This window comes from Gossypium hirsutum, chromosome A08, assembly GCF_007990345.1.
Source record: "Gossypium hirsutum isolate 1008001.06 chromosome A08, Gossypium_hirsutum_v2.1, whole genome shotgun sequence".
Classification (NCBI taxonomy): Eukaryota; Viridiplantae; Streptophyta; class Magnoliopsida; order Malvales; family Malvaceae; genus Gossypium; species Gossypium hirsutum.
In genome coordinates, this window is record NC_053431.1 from 26,346,935 (window position 1) to 26,362,950 (window position 16,016).

At 37.5% G+C, this 16,016-nt stretch overlaps 2 non-coding genes across 2 annotated transcripts; both read left to right on the forward strand.

Moving 5' to 3' along the window:
- Positions 1-929: 929 nt before the first annotated feature.
- On the forward strand, positions 930-1,036 carry LOC121205392 (small nucleolar RNA R71). Its single transcript, XR_005900471.1, has one exon. It is a non-coding gene; the product is annotated as a small nucleolar RNA R71 (small nucleolar RNA).
- Positions 1,037-14,846: 13,810 nt separating this feature from the next.
- On the forward strand, positions 14,847-14,953 carry LOC121205937 (small nucleolar RNA R71). The gene has a single exon (XR_005901011.1). It is a non-coding gene; the product is annotated as a small nucleolar RNA R71 (small nucleolar RNA).
- Positions 14,954-16,016: the final 1,063 nt, after the last annotated feature.

The following is a 16,016-nucleotide window of genomic DNA, read 5'->3' on the forward strand; positions in this document are numbered from 1 at the left end:
TTTAAGGAATTTACTGAATTGTTCGTCTGTGCGGCCTTTCCTTGTCACATTGGGGTATGACACACGAGGTTTGTACTATTTACTTACCAGTTTCTGGTCATTGTGGTCCTCTTCACCTTTACCTTTACTTACCATATTTTCTTGCCTCAGTTCTAGTTCAAGTGCAACTAACCCTTCCTCATCTTGAATGGTAATTGCATTGAGTTGCTCCCTTAGGTTAGATTCAGTGTTACTCGGTAGGCTACCTTGTGGTCATTTAGATATCAATTTAGCGAGCTGACCTATCTGAGTTTCGAGCCCTTGGATCGATGCTTGTTGATTTTTAAGTGCTGTCTCGGTATTCTAGAAATGAGTTTCTGACACTGAGATGATTTTGTTAGCATTTCCTCAAGGTTCGGCTTTTTCTCTTGCTGGTAAGGTTGTTGTTGGAAGCCTAAAAGTGGTGGTGGTCTCTGATTCCTTTGGCCTCCCCATGAGAAATTTGGGTGGTTCCTCCATCCTGCATTGTAAGTATTACTATAAGGATTATTTTGAGATCGAGGATTATTACCCATGTAATTTAATTGCTCGTTCGCCATGTTGTGGCTATAGGGTGGATATTCTGAATTGTTGGATCCACCTCCATTTACTTCGCACTGCATTACTGGGTGAACCAGTGAAGAACCAAGAAAACCATCAATCTTTCTATTCAAAAGTTCTACCTGATTAGAGAGCATGGTGACCGAATCGATGTTAAAAATGCCGGCAGTTTTCATTGGTTTTGCCCTTATGACTTGCCACTGATAATTATTCAGTGACATCTCTTCTATAAATTCATAAGCATCCTCTGGGATTTATTATTGATAGTTCTGCTTGCGGCTGCGTCAATCATCTGTCGAGTCGAAGGATTCAGGCTATTGTGAAACGTTTGAACCTGTAGCCAGAGTGGTAACCCATGGTGAGGGCACCTTCTCAACAGATCCTTGTATCTTTCCCATGCATTGTAGAGTGTTTCTAAATCCATCTGCACAAAAGAGGAGATATCGTTACGTAATTTGGTTGTTTTAACTGGTGGAAAATATTTTAATAAAAAATTTTCGGTCATTTGTTCCCAAGTAGTGATTGACCCTCGTGGTAACGAGTTCAACCATTGTTTATCCTTATTCCTTGATGAAAAGGGAAACAACCGATGGTGAATGGCATCATCAGAAACGCCATTGATTTTAAAAGTGTCGCAAAACTCTAAGAAATTTGCCAAGTGAGCGTTAGGATCCTCGTCCTGCAAACCATCAAACTGAACAAACTGTTGGATCATTTGAATGGTGTTAGGTTTCAGTTAAAAATTATTTGCAGCAACAGCAGGCCTAACTATGCTCAATTTAGTTCCTGTTAGAGAAGGTTTAGCATAATCATACATAGTACGTGGAGCCAAATTCTGATTAGCAGCAATTGCATGAGGTAGCGGATTTTCTTGGTTTTTAGCCATCTCCTCGGTTGTGGTTGAAGTATCGTCCTCTTGCTCTTCCTTTGTGTATCACAAGCTTCGCCTTATTTCTCTTCATTTCTATGAACTGTGCGATCGATCTCACTATCAAATAGTAATGGTCCCGACGGGTTTGTTCTAGTCATACACTATAAAAACTTGCCAATATCGAATAAAACAAAACTTAGAAAAGAAAACAAAAATTTAACTTGCAAATAAAGTAGAATGGCTAAAGTAATAAAAATTGAGTGTTCCTAATATCTTAGTTCCCCGGAAACGACGCCAAGAACTTGATACGTGATATTCACGACAGGTTTTAAAAATTTATAATTAATTATTCTTGAAATTAACTAATATCACGATGAAGGCAAGTGTATCTATCGAACAGTAGTATAGCTTTAGCAAGAGCGGATTGTCAAGCCAAAGGAACCAAGAGTACTAGTAATTACTTTCTTTTTATTATCTAGCCTAAAAATTAAGGGATTTGTTTATCTAAACTAATTAACTAAACTAAGAGTGCACAGAGAGAAATTGGGGAAAATCTTTTGGGAAAATTCGATTGATTAAGACAATACCCAATGAAAAATTCACCTAGACTTCACTTGTTATTTGACTCTGAATTAGACGATTTATTCATTTGACTTGATCCGTAGAAATCCCTAAGTTATATTGTTATCTCTCTCGAGACTAATAACGTCTAACCCTAGATTGATTTAATTGAAATATCTTTCTAATTAACACCCTAGTGTTGCATTAACTCGATCTATGAATCCCCTTATTAGGTTTCACCCTAATCCGACAAAATCTTATCACCCTATCTCTTGGCGTGCTATCAACTCCGCTTAATTACAACAAATTTACTCTTAGACAGGGTCTTTTCCTCCTCTGAATAAGAGCATTAACTTGAATCAATATTCTGGAATATTAAAACAAGAATTAAGAACAAATAATTAAGAACAAGTCAAATATTTATCATACAATTCAGATAATAGTAACAAGATCTGTCTTAGGTTTCATTCCCCTTAGGTATTTAGGGGGTTTAGTTCATAATTATAAAAGAAAACATCTCAGAAGAATAATGAATACAAAACATAAAGAAAACCCAAAACCCCTGAATAGAAATTGAAGGGAGATCTTTAGTCTTTACGATGAATCTGACTTTTGAGATGGACCAATCGGCTTCCCTTGAGTAATTCCTTGCTTCCTACTTCGCGTCTCTGTTCTAAGTGCCTCCTCTGGTGTTTAAATAGGCTTTCGAATGCCTAAGAGCCTTCAAAAATGGCCTTTTTCGAATAGGGCTATACTTGGGCTGGACAGGGACATGCCCGTGTGACACGCCCATGTGCGATTACTCCAGTCCGTGGTCAAGGCTGTTGAATAGGCACGGGCGTGTAGTCTACCCATGTAAGTCGTGCTTCGATCTTGCCAAATGGACATGGTCGTGTGGCACGCCCATGTGAGGAAGTCCAGGCCGTGTTGATTTCCCACGTAGGTCCATTTTCTCCGTTTTCGGCCCGTTTCTCTCTCTTTTTACTCTCTTATGCTCACCTAAGTATAAAACATGAAATTAAAAGATTAGGAGCATCGAATTCACCAAATCTAAGGAGAAACCATCCATAAATGTGCTAAGCATGGGATAAAAATATGTATAAATTATGGTTTATCATTGGTCTAGCCAATAAGTACAATTTATTATTCAAATTCTCTACTGTTTCACTGTTTGATAGCTTCGACCTTTCTTACTAAAATTTATTTATAACCCTTAATAATTGTTTTACAATGTTTAATGATTTTCCAAATTTAAGACAGGGAAGTCCAAGATCACTCTAACCCTGTTTCACAAAAATTCGAATATCTCATCATATGAGATTCCTTTGCTTACATGTTTCCTTTATCTAATACTGACTCAATAAGCCTTAATTTCATATTTTACTCAGCCTCTATCTCAATTTCCACTATTTTTGATGGATTTTTAAAGTCGAACCGCTACTATTATACCAATCTATTTTAGTGCAACTTCATGATACCATCACAAATTTGTCATAGAAATTATTCTCATAAATATCACTCATTCATTTGCACTCTTATCAAAAGTCCATTTCATTTCACATGGCAAACACATGCTCATGGGTTTCGAGCACGTACCTGTGCTATCTCTTAGCACAACCACTCATCGAAACATGAGAATCATATACATCATACTAGTATCATCTAAGCATAGATGAGTTTATCATTTCAAGTATTTCCATTCTATTTCTTATATTAATTCCTGTTGAATTCCTCAAAATCTCGATGGATATCACATTTATCGTCAAGTCTTGCAAGTGATCATTTCAAGTACCCACTCTTGCGAACCTAGTACCTACTCTTGTGAACCTCACTCATTACGGCGGGATTACCAGTCCAGGCTAAATCCCCCATATCATAACTCATAGAGTGTTTTCGGGATTACCAGTCCAGGCTAAATCCCTTACAATGACATACACTCTCATAAGCTCGGATCTGAATCACCAGTCCAAGATAAATTCAGTCCTTAATTGAATTACCTGTCCGGGCTAAATCCTTAATGCACCCATATTCTTCGGTAGGCTTGATCACTTAAGGAACACCCGTCTGGGCTAGGTCCTTTCTATATTGAGATCAATGGATTACCCGTCTGGGCTAAATCCTTTTCTGCAACACATGCAGGATCTCATGTCATGTAAACAATGATATATCCATCGGATATCCCTTTTTATTCAACTGGGAATTTTCTCTTTTCATCAATTATATCAATATGCATAGATGATCATGCAATGTACATTCAATTCAACACATTTTCATGTTTTTTGGGCATTAGTCCATACAATAAAAATAACATATCACCTAGTTTTCATACAAATTTATTCATTTCATTTAAAATGTCAACTTCCATCAAATGTCCATTAACGTCAAATTCAATACAATCATAGCAAGATATATTTAATGTATAACAAATAACATGAATAATATGCTTATTAAATCACGTGAACTTACCTCGAATACGGAAACGACAGAATTACCATTTTAGTCTAAAACTTGTATTTTCCTGATTTAAGCCCGAATCTCGATTTCCTTGATCTATCATTTCATATATATCCTATTGAGGACTCACATTATTCAAATTGACCCAAAATCATATTTTAGAAAAATTACATTTTTGCCCCTAAACTTTGTTGAAATTACACTTTTGCCTTTAGGCTCGTAAAGTGATTTTTATTCAATTTTACCATTCTATAGGCATAGCCGAATGATTTCCATAACTATAGCAAACTACAATTCTCATCATAACACCCTTTTATACCATTTTTACAACTTTTACAAAACGGTCCTTTCGGACGTTTTCTTCGAAAATCGCTTAGTAAAAGTCATTTATTTAATACCCAACACTTTTTTTCTACCATTAGAAATCAAAATACAAGCATGTCACTCATGGGTAAATTTTTAAACATAAACCCTAGCTTAAAATAATGGTAGAAATGAGTAAATCATGTTACCTGGACTTCAAAAATGTAAAGAGCATTAAAAACGGGGCTCGGGATCACTTACAAATGAGCTTGGAAGCTTGAAACAAACCCTAGCCATGGTGTCCATGCTAGTTTTGGCTGGATGGAAAAGATGATAGCCAATTTTGGCTTATTTTCCCTTTTTAATTCTTTTAATTATTAGATTACCAAAATGCCCCTAACTTAAAAATATTTTATTACACCCATTTCATGTCTAATTTTTTCCAAAAATTAACCAATGGTCTAATTACCATTTAGGGACCTCCAATTTTAAAACTCATAACAATTGGACACTTCTAACAAGTGGAACTCAACTTTAGCACTTTTTACAATTTAGTCCTTTAGACTAAATTGAGTGCCCAAACGTCAAAATTTTCGAACAAAATTTTTATGAAATCATTCCGTGAAATCATAGACCATAAAAATATAATAAAAATAAATTTTCTTATGTCAAATTTGTGGTCCCGAAACTACTGTTCCGACTAGGCCCTAATTTGGGATGTTAGAGGCTAGATGTGGTATTTTGCCTGTAATTATAGTCATGAAAGTTGGCTTGTAAATGATGTTAATGTTGATGTGTGTTTGAATAATAGAAATGGCTTGTAAATATATATGTTTTTGGTTTATATATATAGCCATGAGTGATGGGTTATTTTGGCTTGTTTGGTATGTGTGTGGTTAATTGAATTGTGGAGTTTAAATGCCTGAGAAATGCTTTGATGAAGGATGATTTTAGAAGTTGAGTTGATAAGTATTTGATTAGGTAAAGGGAATTAAATTGAGCTTTGAATTTGGTTGAAATGATATTGTATGAATTGTGATTTTGGTTGATGATTTTGGCTGCCTAATTGAATGATGAAATTGTACCATTTTGGTTGTTTAGGTGAGCATGAGTTGGGGTGCCAAATTGGCCTTGCAAATGGCCTATTTTTGTCCACAAGGGCAGAGATACGGGCGTGTGTCTCAGCTGTGTGCGACACACGGTCATGTTATATGACCATGTATCCCTTGGTATTGTTATTAAAATGAAGTCAGTATGCCTCACACGGTCTCATACACAGGCGTGTGACTGACTGTGTGGTACAAGTCAGTATATGCCCTAATTGACACATGGCCTAGGACACGGGCATGTGACATGGCCGTGTTGCATAAGTCATATACCCTCCAGTTTTCACACGGTTTGGCACACGGGCGTGTCCTCGGCCGTGTGATACAAGTCAGTATGTATGCCCTATTTCCACATGGCCTGAGACATGGGCGTGTCTAGGGCCGTGTGAGGCACACAGCCTGTTCACATGGGCGTGTGACCCCTATATGGTTGAAATTTTACTAAGTTTCTAAAATTTTTGTATGATATCAGTTTAGTCCTGAACCACTTCTAAAGCATGTTTAAAGCCTCGTAGGCCCTTATAAGGTACAATGTGATTATTTTGAATGATTTATGAGAATGAATGCTTTATGGTTGATAAATGTATGCCATACATTGTTAGGGGCGTTACAAAAATGGTAAATTTGGGTGACAAATGAGGCTAGGAAATGGATTTATTCTGTCCACAAGGGCAGACACATAGGCATGTGTCTAGACTGTGTGTGACACACAGCTGGGTACATGGGTGTGTAGTTAGGCCGTGTGTCGCCTGTACCTTAAATTTGAAAAATAGAATGCTTAGAATTGAGCACACTGGCAGAGACATGGGCGTGTGTCTCAGCTGTGTGTGCTACACGGCCTAAAACACAGGCATGTGTCTTTGCCCTGTGAAACCTGCACCTAATTTCAAAAAGAATTAATTGTCTGTGTGCTAGGCCGTGTGTGCAAGTCAGAGAGTTACACGGGGTCAAACACGTCCTGCAGCACGGACGTGTCCCAGGGTCACACGAACTTGTCCCTTGGACCACACGGGCGAGTGAGCCCTGTAACTTAGAAAATTTTTGAAATGTCGCAAAAAATTCATAGAGTTTCTGATTAAGTCCTGACTTGATTCTAATTCTTATATTGGGCCTCGAGGATCTATTTAAGGGACATTTTGAATAATTTCGAAAAATAAACAATGATTGACATGATTTATCTGTAAATGTTCTGAAAGTTCCGGTAATGCTCCATAACTCTGTCGTTACAAACCACACTTTCTCTATAATCATAATCCCACCGCAATGCACATGCAAAACTAAACAGATATCAAATGCACGTATGACATACATGTTATACTAAATAGATTCAGATCATATTAGCGTATAACACATCATACTATTACATATAACATACAACTCATGCGTTCATAAGTTACATTTAATAGAAATAGAGCATTAGAAATCATGATTTATAGACAAATTTATACTAAATGGACCCTATGGAAAGGCTAAATTTGATTCTCATGAAAAATACAACCATAGGGTAAAATTTCAAAATTTGGGCACACATGCCATTATGGCCCACACAACCTACTTGGCCAGCCCCTGTGGCACACACGGCTTGACACACGGTCTCACACACGCTCGTATGGCCCACACGACTGATCGCGTTATTTCATGATAGGTTTTAAATATTTATAATTAATCATTCCTGAAACTAACTATTATCGCGATGTAGGAAAGTGTACCTATCGAACAGTAGTATAGTTTTAGCAAGACCGGATTGTTGAACCCAAAGGAACTAAAAGTACTAGTAATGTCTGTCTTTTTATTATCTAGCCTAAGAATAAATAGATTTTTGTTTTAACTAACCAATTATCTAAACTAAGAACTCACAGAGAATAGAATTGGGGAATTACTTTTGGGAAAATCGATTGAATTAAGATAATACCTAAGGAAAAATCCACCTAGACTGTACTTGTTATTCTGGCTCCGAATCGGATGATTTATTCATTTAACTTGTTCCGTAGAGATCCCTAAGTTATGTTATTATTCCTATTCAAGACTAATAACGTCTAATCCATAGATTGAATAATTGAGACCTTTCTCTAATTAACACCCTAGGGTTGCATTAACTCGATCTATGGATCCCCTTATTAGGTTTCACCCTAATCCGAAAAAATCTTGTCACCCTATGACTAGGCCCGCAATCAACTCCATTTAATTATGACAAATTTACTCTTAGACAGGGTCTATTCCTCCTCTGAATAAGAGCTTATCTTGAATCAGTATCCTGGGATATCAAAACAAGAATTAAGAACACATAATTAAGAACAAGTTACATATTTATCATACAATTCAGAAAATAATAACAATATTCGTCTTAGGTTTCATTCCCCTTAGGTATTTAGGGGATTTAGTTCATAACTAAAAAGGAAAACATCTCAGAATAATAAAGAATACAAAACATAAAGAAAACCCAAAACTCCTGAAGGGGAAATTGAGGGGAGATCTTCAGTCTTGATAGTGAATCTGACTGTTAAGATGGATCAATCGGCTTCCTTGGAGCAATTCCTTACTCCCTATTCTATGTCCCCATTTTCTTCCTCCTCAAGGGTGTATTTATAGGCTTTGGAATGCCTAAAAGACATCAAAATTAGCCTTTTCTGAATTGGACTCAACTAGGGCTCGGTACGGACATGCTCGTGTACAATTACTTCAGGCCGTGTGGTCTGCCCGTGTGAGGAGGTCCAGGCTGTGTTGATTTCGTACTTTGGCCATTTTCTCCAGTTTTTGCCCGTTTCTCGTTCCTTTCGCTCTCCTATGCTCTCATAAGTATAAAACATGAAATTAAAGCATTAGGAGCATCGAATTCACCAATTCTAATAGGAAATCATCCATAAAATGTGTTAAAAATAGGGTAAAAATATGTATAAATTACGGTTTATCAAATACCCTGAAACTTAAGCATTTGCTTATCCTCAAGCAAAATCCTCAACTCCTAATCAAAATAAATTCTTCTCAACTTATAATTTCTATCGATAATATCTCAAAATAATTCATAGGTAATCATACATTGAGAATTCAACTAAAAGAAAGCATAAAAGTTTCAAACATTCCAAGTTGAGCATTTTCTCTTGAAAACATAGGTGTCTCTCATCATTTAAGTAATTACCTTTTATTTGGAAATCACAGAGTTTCACATCCTCACTAAAGATTCACTCAAATCACTCGAGGTGTTTTAAGGACAATAAATGAAGCACTCAATAGTCAATAATGAAAAGTCATTACCATAGGCTTGCATGAAAATCAAATCTCCACCACTGATAAATTGAGATGAAACATCAATCAAAAGGTCTTTAAAGGGTTGTAATGAGGCTTGGTTACGGGGTGTGGTCACAAGCTGAAAGAAAGGGTTAGAATTTAGATTGAATTGAAAAATTACCTAACTAGAAAAAGAGTTAATCATCACTTGCGTACAATAGAGTTTCTTCTCAGAATATGGAATTACTAATGTGTATACATAGTTGTTTTTTTTAAGAACAAGTTAAATAACATAGACTAACTATTAGGAACAAGACATAGCTAAGCAATTTATTCAACTCAAATCTCGACAAAAATAGGGATTAATTTAAGGGATTTCGACAATAATGGGTTAAGGGGTAATATTAAGGGTAATACAAGAAATGGCTTGTTAGGCTGAAGGGGGTTTACTTGGGGTTAATCATGGAGGTAGGCTTTTCATGGCATGAGTGGGTTAATCCTAAGTGCCTTAATCATTTTGACATATCAAATCAAATGGTGTGGTCTTGACATGCATAATCAAGAAAGTTCTAGAATAACAGTTCAATATTGACGCACTTAAAGTAATAATAAAAGTAAGCATGAAAGAATTAATAGATGCTCAAAAGGCTCAAAAATCTCACAAAAATTATGGCTTTTTGATGTTTAAAACTTGTGAATTACAACTCAAAGTAATACCTAAACTTTGGGGAAACAACCTAAGAATTTAAATTCTTAAAAATCAACTTATCATGCTTGATTCTCTAATGTCTTAAAGTTTAAACAATCAATGCATAAATGCCTATGTTTTAATTCAAGATATATCAACAAAAATAAAAAATCAATCAAAATTTATCCTAAATACGATATGAGAGCTTTTCAAGAGAACAAGGTAGTCGTTCAGGGATTTTTATGATAATGAAATAAATACCCCCCACACTTAAGATGTACATTGCCCTCAATGTACAAAGATAGATATTAGAGTATAAAAATAAGATCGGGAGAGAAGTGAAACTTCCTGTATGATGAATTCCTCGAATTGGAGTTTTGGAGAGTGATCGGTTCGAGAGTGGAGGAGGATACTCTGGTGGTCGTAGAGGTTCATTAGTCCATAAGTCCTGTTCCAAAAGAATATTATATCTAGTGGTAGCTATGGTCGTGGTCGATCAGGACATGGCAGTCGTGAAGAACCTTTCGCAGTGGAGTTGTTAGTTCCTATGCGATGATGAGCTTAAGAGCTCTATATAAGTGTGATAAAATCAGGAACTTTTTAGGGGATATTAGGAAAAATAATTACTCATAAAGAAATAACCGAAATTGATAATTTAAAATAAAATTCTAAAATCTAATAATAAAAATAAAAAGTAGTTTTAATAAAAATTAAAAACATAAAATAATAAATAAATATTTTTAAACATCTTCATCGCTGGATGGTTTGCGATGTGGGTCTGGCGATGAGATATGAAGGTGCTGACAAATCTGTTGTAGAGTAGTATGAATGTTGTCAAATCGTTGAAAACACTGCTGCTCGAATCTAGTGAGGCATTCAGAGATGTCAGCATATGAAGCCGCCACATGAACTGGACGAGAGGGTGGTGGTGGCTGAGTCGGTGGGTCCTCGTGCTGCGGAGGGACATCATCAGGAATGTCCTCGTAGGCTTCCTTCTCGGTAGATTGGGCGAGACGATATTGGGGAGAGTAGGTTCCTCATCACCTCTCGATCATCCTCATGCTACGCATGCTCAAGATCCTTGTTGAGACATCTGGCCGATGAGGGTAAGGGATGATTCTTGGGCCGCGATGCTGAGGAGCCCAAAGTGTTGAGCCAACTGAGTAACATAGGGGCCAATAGAGATGACCCCCTTCCTATGCCGCTCCGTATAGTGCTGAATCGCGAGGGCGATGAAATAGGCAAGGTCGATGATGTGGCCGTATTACATACACTATAAGAAGTAGGAGTCGTGAGTGTTGATGATGCCAGTTCTCTCTTGCCTCCCTATAATCATGTGAGCCAAAATGGCATGTAGGTACCTCAGGGATAGTGGGAGAACTGATGCCTTGGAGTGGCCAAGAGTGTAGGAGGCTGCGTCCGGGGCCAAAGTGTGCCAGCACTTCGAGGGAGAGAAATGTATGTGGCAAGTGAGACCATGTAGTTCATTCTCTTCCTTGAACTCCTCCATATATAAGCCTAGTGCAGCACAGAACTCTGGACGCTTATCTGGCGGACTAACTCGCCTAGGCGAAACTGGACCATGCCGGGATCATCATAATTTGTCATTACGGTCTGAAGATGGAACGTTAAGCATAGTTCCATCGTGAGCTCGAGGTATGTTGGTTTGATGATCCCAAAGAATAGCTCCCGAAGGTCGGTGGTTAGGAGGGCCCGAATCACATCAGCCAACTGAACTTGTTCTACGACAGTCCAGTTGATGCAGTGGCCCGCAATTAAAGGTCAGGCCTGAAGTATTTGGAAAAGCTCTTCTTGGGGCCCTTGGGAGAATTGCAGGAGAGGGTGACGGATTTTTGTGGTTGGACCCGCAGAAGATGACGCTCCCTTCCTCTTCTTCGAAGCAGGTACGGCAATTTTCTTTCCTCGTGAAGATGACATGGTACCTGCTATCAAAAACCATTAATTCATTTTGAGGAATGTCAAAGTAAAATGAAGATAATTTGTAAATAACAATCATAATTTCAACAACTACTAAGACTAACAAGTTAATCAAAGCAATCTATTATATGGCATAAAAATGGCAATGAATTTCATGGAATGTAATTTGTGTGACGGATGAAAAAAAATGTTAACACTAAAGGAATGAGTATATATATTGTTCTAATCATGAATATTTACTTCTAACTAGTCAAATAAAGTAGAGAAATCATATAATGAGTAAGAATTTTAACATGGGAAAGATAATAGATATTCTAGATAAAACATTTGTATGATAAAAATAAGAAAGGAACATGAAAAATTTTATATTATCATGATAAATAGCCCTAGAAATTGGTAAGAATAAACGAGAAAAGAGTGAACAAATGCTAGAAAGAGGAGAATGGGCATCAAAAATGGAGTTGGAGGTGGCGCACGGGCGTGCCAAGGAGGCCGTGTGGAATTGTAGCGCTAGGGTTAGGGTTTTTGAGTGGGGAGGATAATGAATAGTACAGGGTATTTATAGATTTTGGGGCACACGGCCAGGTAACACGCCCGTGTTCCCCAATTTTAGTCCGTGTGATTCACGAATTTTGAATTTGGGTGCGTTTGACAATTAGTACATGCCCGTGTTCCTTGTACATGTGGGTGCACACGACAGTGTCGCACGGCCGTGTCTGATGTTGTTCGCTTCTCCCACGCTCGTGTATTCAGACCCAGACTCATGTGAGTCTAACAGGTTCGAAGTCGCACGCCCGTGTTTTTTTAACAGGTTCACCCATGATTCTTCCACATGGGCGTGTCTCACCCCCGTGTTGTTTTGGCAGGTTCAACCACGTCCATGTCGCACAGCCGTGGCGTTTCATCGTAGCCTATGTTTGGGAAAAATTGTTGTCCTGTTTTCACACGTCCCAAAGCACGCCAGTGCTCTTGGCCGTGTCCCTATGTAAAACCTGTATTCAAGTACTCTGTTAGTAAGTTAGATGTTGAAGACTAAATTCTAAAGAAGTTAATACAGTTAGTGCTTGGGTTGCCTCGTGAGAAGCGCTTATTTATAGTCTAAGCTCGACTTACCTCTCCGTTGAATGATCATGGTAGTTTGAGGAGTTTATACTCCTCATTCTTGCTATTAATCTCATCAAAATAAGGTTTTAAATGGGTTTTGTTTACCTTAAAAGTGCCGAACTTGGGATGACTCACCTCGATCGTACCGAATGGGAAAATGCTGAGTACCGTAAGAGGGATTTCTTCATTCATTGTGGTAGCGACAATGTGGGGATCTGCGGCATCTAATAAGACTCTATCTCCAACCTTAATTTGATTTGGAAAGGGGTTGAGCTTGTTCTGTCGTAGATTCGGTTTGTCAGGTGTTCTCGGTTTATACGTCCGCCATTCATCTAGCTCCTCGATTTGTAGCCTTCGATCTTCATAAATGGGTCCTCTACTATTGCTTGCGAATGGCTCATGTGCTTCTTTCAGACTCATTTCCTACAAAGTAGGTTGTACCATATTGTTAGTTTTAGTAGAATGGTTTAGACGATTACCTTCAATTTCCATTGTGTTACCAGAATTGTGAGCTTGAAGGGTGATTGTTTCGTCTCCCACACGAAGTGTGAGTTCACCTGTGCCAACATCAATAATTTTTTTAGCAGTTGCTAAAAAGGGTCTTCCTAGAATTAAAGGAGTGTTGCTATCCTCCTCTATGTCTAGAACAATGAAATCAACGGGAAATATAAATTTATCGATTTTAACTAGCACATCTTCAATAATACCCTTAGGAAATCTTATAGTTTTATCTACTAATTGAATGCTCATCCTAGTCTGTTTGGTTCTCCCGAGATCTAATTGTTTGAAAATTTTGTAAGGCATGACGTTAATACTAGCCCCCAAATCAGCTAATGCATTATTAACATCTAAACTACCAATTAAGCAAGGAATTGTAAAACTCCCTGGATCTTTAAGTTTGTTGGGTAGTTTATTCTGGAGAATAGCTGAGCAAACTGCGTTTAGCTCCACATGCGTTTAGCTCCACATGCGATGCCTCATCCATCTTCCGATTATTTGCTAAAAGCTCTTTTAAAAATTTCATTGCATTTGGTATCTGTGATAGAGCTTCAATAAACGGTAAGTTAATATGTAATTTTTTTAAGAGTTTAAGGAATTTACCAAATTGTTCATCTGAGCGGTCTTTCCTTGTTGCGTTGGCGTATGACACGCGAGGTTTATATTTGACATTCACCGATTTGTTTTTATTGTGATCTACCTCACCTTGACCTTTGCTTACCACAGTTTCTTGCCTCAGTTCTGGCTCAGGCTCAACGAATCCTTCTTCATCTTGACGATTAGTCGCGTTGAGCTGTTCCCTTGGGTTAGGTTCAGTGTTACTTGGCAAGCTCCCTTGTGGTCATTCGGAGATTAGTTTGGAAAGCTGGCCTATCTGAGTTTCGAGCCCTTGGATCGACACTTGTTTATTTTTAAGTGTTGTCTCAATGTTTTGAAATAAGTTTCTGACACCGAGATAAACTTTGTGAGCATCTCTTTAAGGTTCAGTTTCTTTTCCTGTTGGTAGGGTGGTTGTTGGTAGCTTAGAGGTGGTTGTGGTCTTTGACTTCCTTGACTGCCCCACGAGAAATTGGGGTGGTTTCTCCAACCTGCATTGTAAGTATTACTCTATGGATTGTTTTGAGGTCGAGGATTATTACCCATATAATTTAATTGCTCGTTATCCATGTTGTGGCCATAAGGTTGGTATTCCTAATGGCTTGTTCCACCTCCACTTGCTTTGCACTTCATTACTGGGTGAACCTGTGAAGAACTAAGAAAACCATCAATCTTTTTATTCAATAGTTCTACCTGATTAGAGAGCATGGTGACCGAATTGACGTTATAAACACCGGCTATTTTCGTTGGCTTTGTCCTCATGACTTTCCACTGATAGTTATTCAATGACATCTCCTCTATGAACTCATACGCATCTTCAGGTGTTTTATTATTGATGGTTCCGCCAACAACTGCGTCAAACATTTGTCAAGTCGAAGGATTCAGGCCATTATGGAATGTTTGAACCTGGAGCTAAAGTGGTAACCCATGGTGAGGGCACCTTCTCAAAAGGTCCTTGTATCTCTCCCATGCATCGTAGAGTGTTTCTAAATCCATCTGCAAAAAAGAAAAAATATCATTACATAATTTAGCCGTTTTAGCCAGCGAAAAATATTTTTGTAAAAATTTTTCGATCATTTGTTCCCAAGTAGTAATTGACCCTCGTGGTAACGAGTTCAACCACTGTTTAACTTTGTTCCATAATAAGAAAGGGAATAACCGAAGATGAATGGCATAGTCAGAAACACCATTAATTTTAAATGTATCGCATAGTTCTAAGAAGTTGGCTAAATGAGCATTGGGATCGTCATCCTGCAAACCATCAAACTGAAAAAATTACTGTATCATTTGAATAGTGTTAGGTTTTAGTTCAAAAGTATTTTCAGCTACAGTAGGTCTTACTATGCTCGATTCAGTTCCTGTTAAAGAAGGTTTAGCATAATCATACACAGTACGTGGACCAGGATTTTGATTAGCCGTAATTGCAGGAGGTAGCTGATTGTCTTAGTTTTCAGCCATCTTTTTGGTTGGGGTTTGAGTATCGTCTTCTTGCTCGTTCTCTGTGTATCTTATGCTTCACCTTATTTCTTTTTGGTTTCTGCGGACTGTACGATCAATTTCTTCGTCAAAAAGTAGTGGTCTGGACGGGTTTCTTCTAGTCATAAACTATAAAAACCTGTCAGAAGAAAAACAAAGGAAATTAGTAAATTAGAATAGAATTAAAAATAAAATTGGATTGCAAGAAAAATAAATGGCTAAAGTAATAAAAATTGAGTATTCCTAATATTTTAGTTCCATGGCAATGGCGCCAAAAACTTGATCGGGTTATTTCGTGATAGGTTTTAAATATTTATAATTAATCATTCTTGAAACTAACTATTATCGCTATGTAGGCAAATGTACCTATAGAACAGTAGTATAGTTTTAGCAAGACCGGATTGTCGAACCCAAAGGAACTAAAAGTACTAGTAATGACTGTCTTTTTTATTATCTAGCCTAAGAATAAATAGGTTTTTGTTTTAACTAACTGATTATCTAAACTAAGAATTCATAGAGAATAGAATTGGGGAATTGCCTTTAGGAAAATCGATTGAATTAAGACAATACCTAAGGAAAAATCCACCCAGACTGTACTTGTTATTCTGGCTCCAAA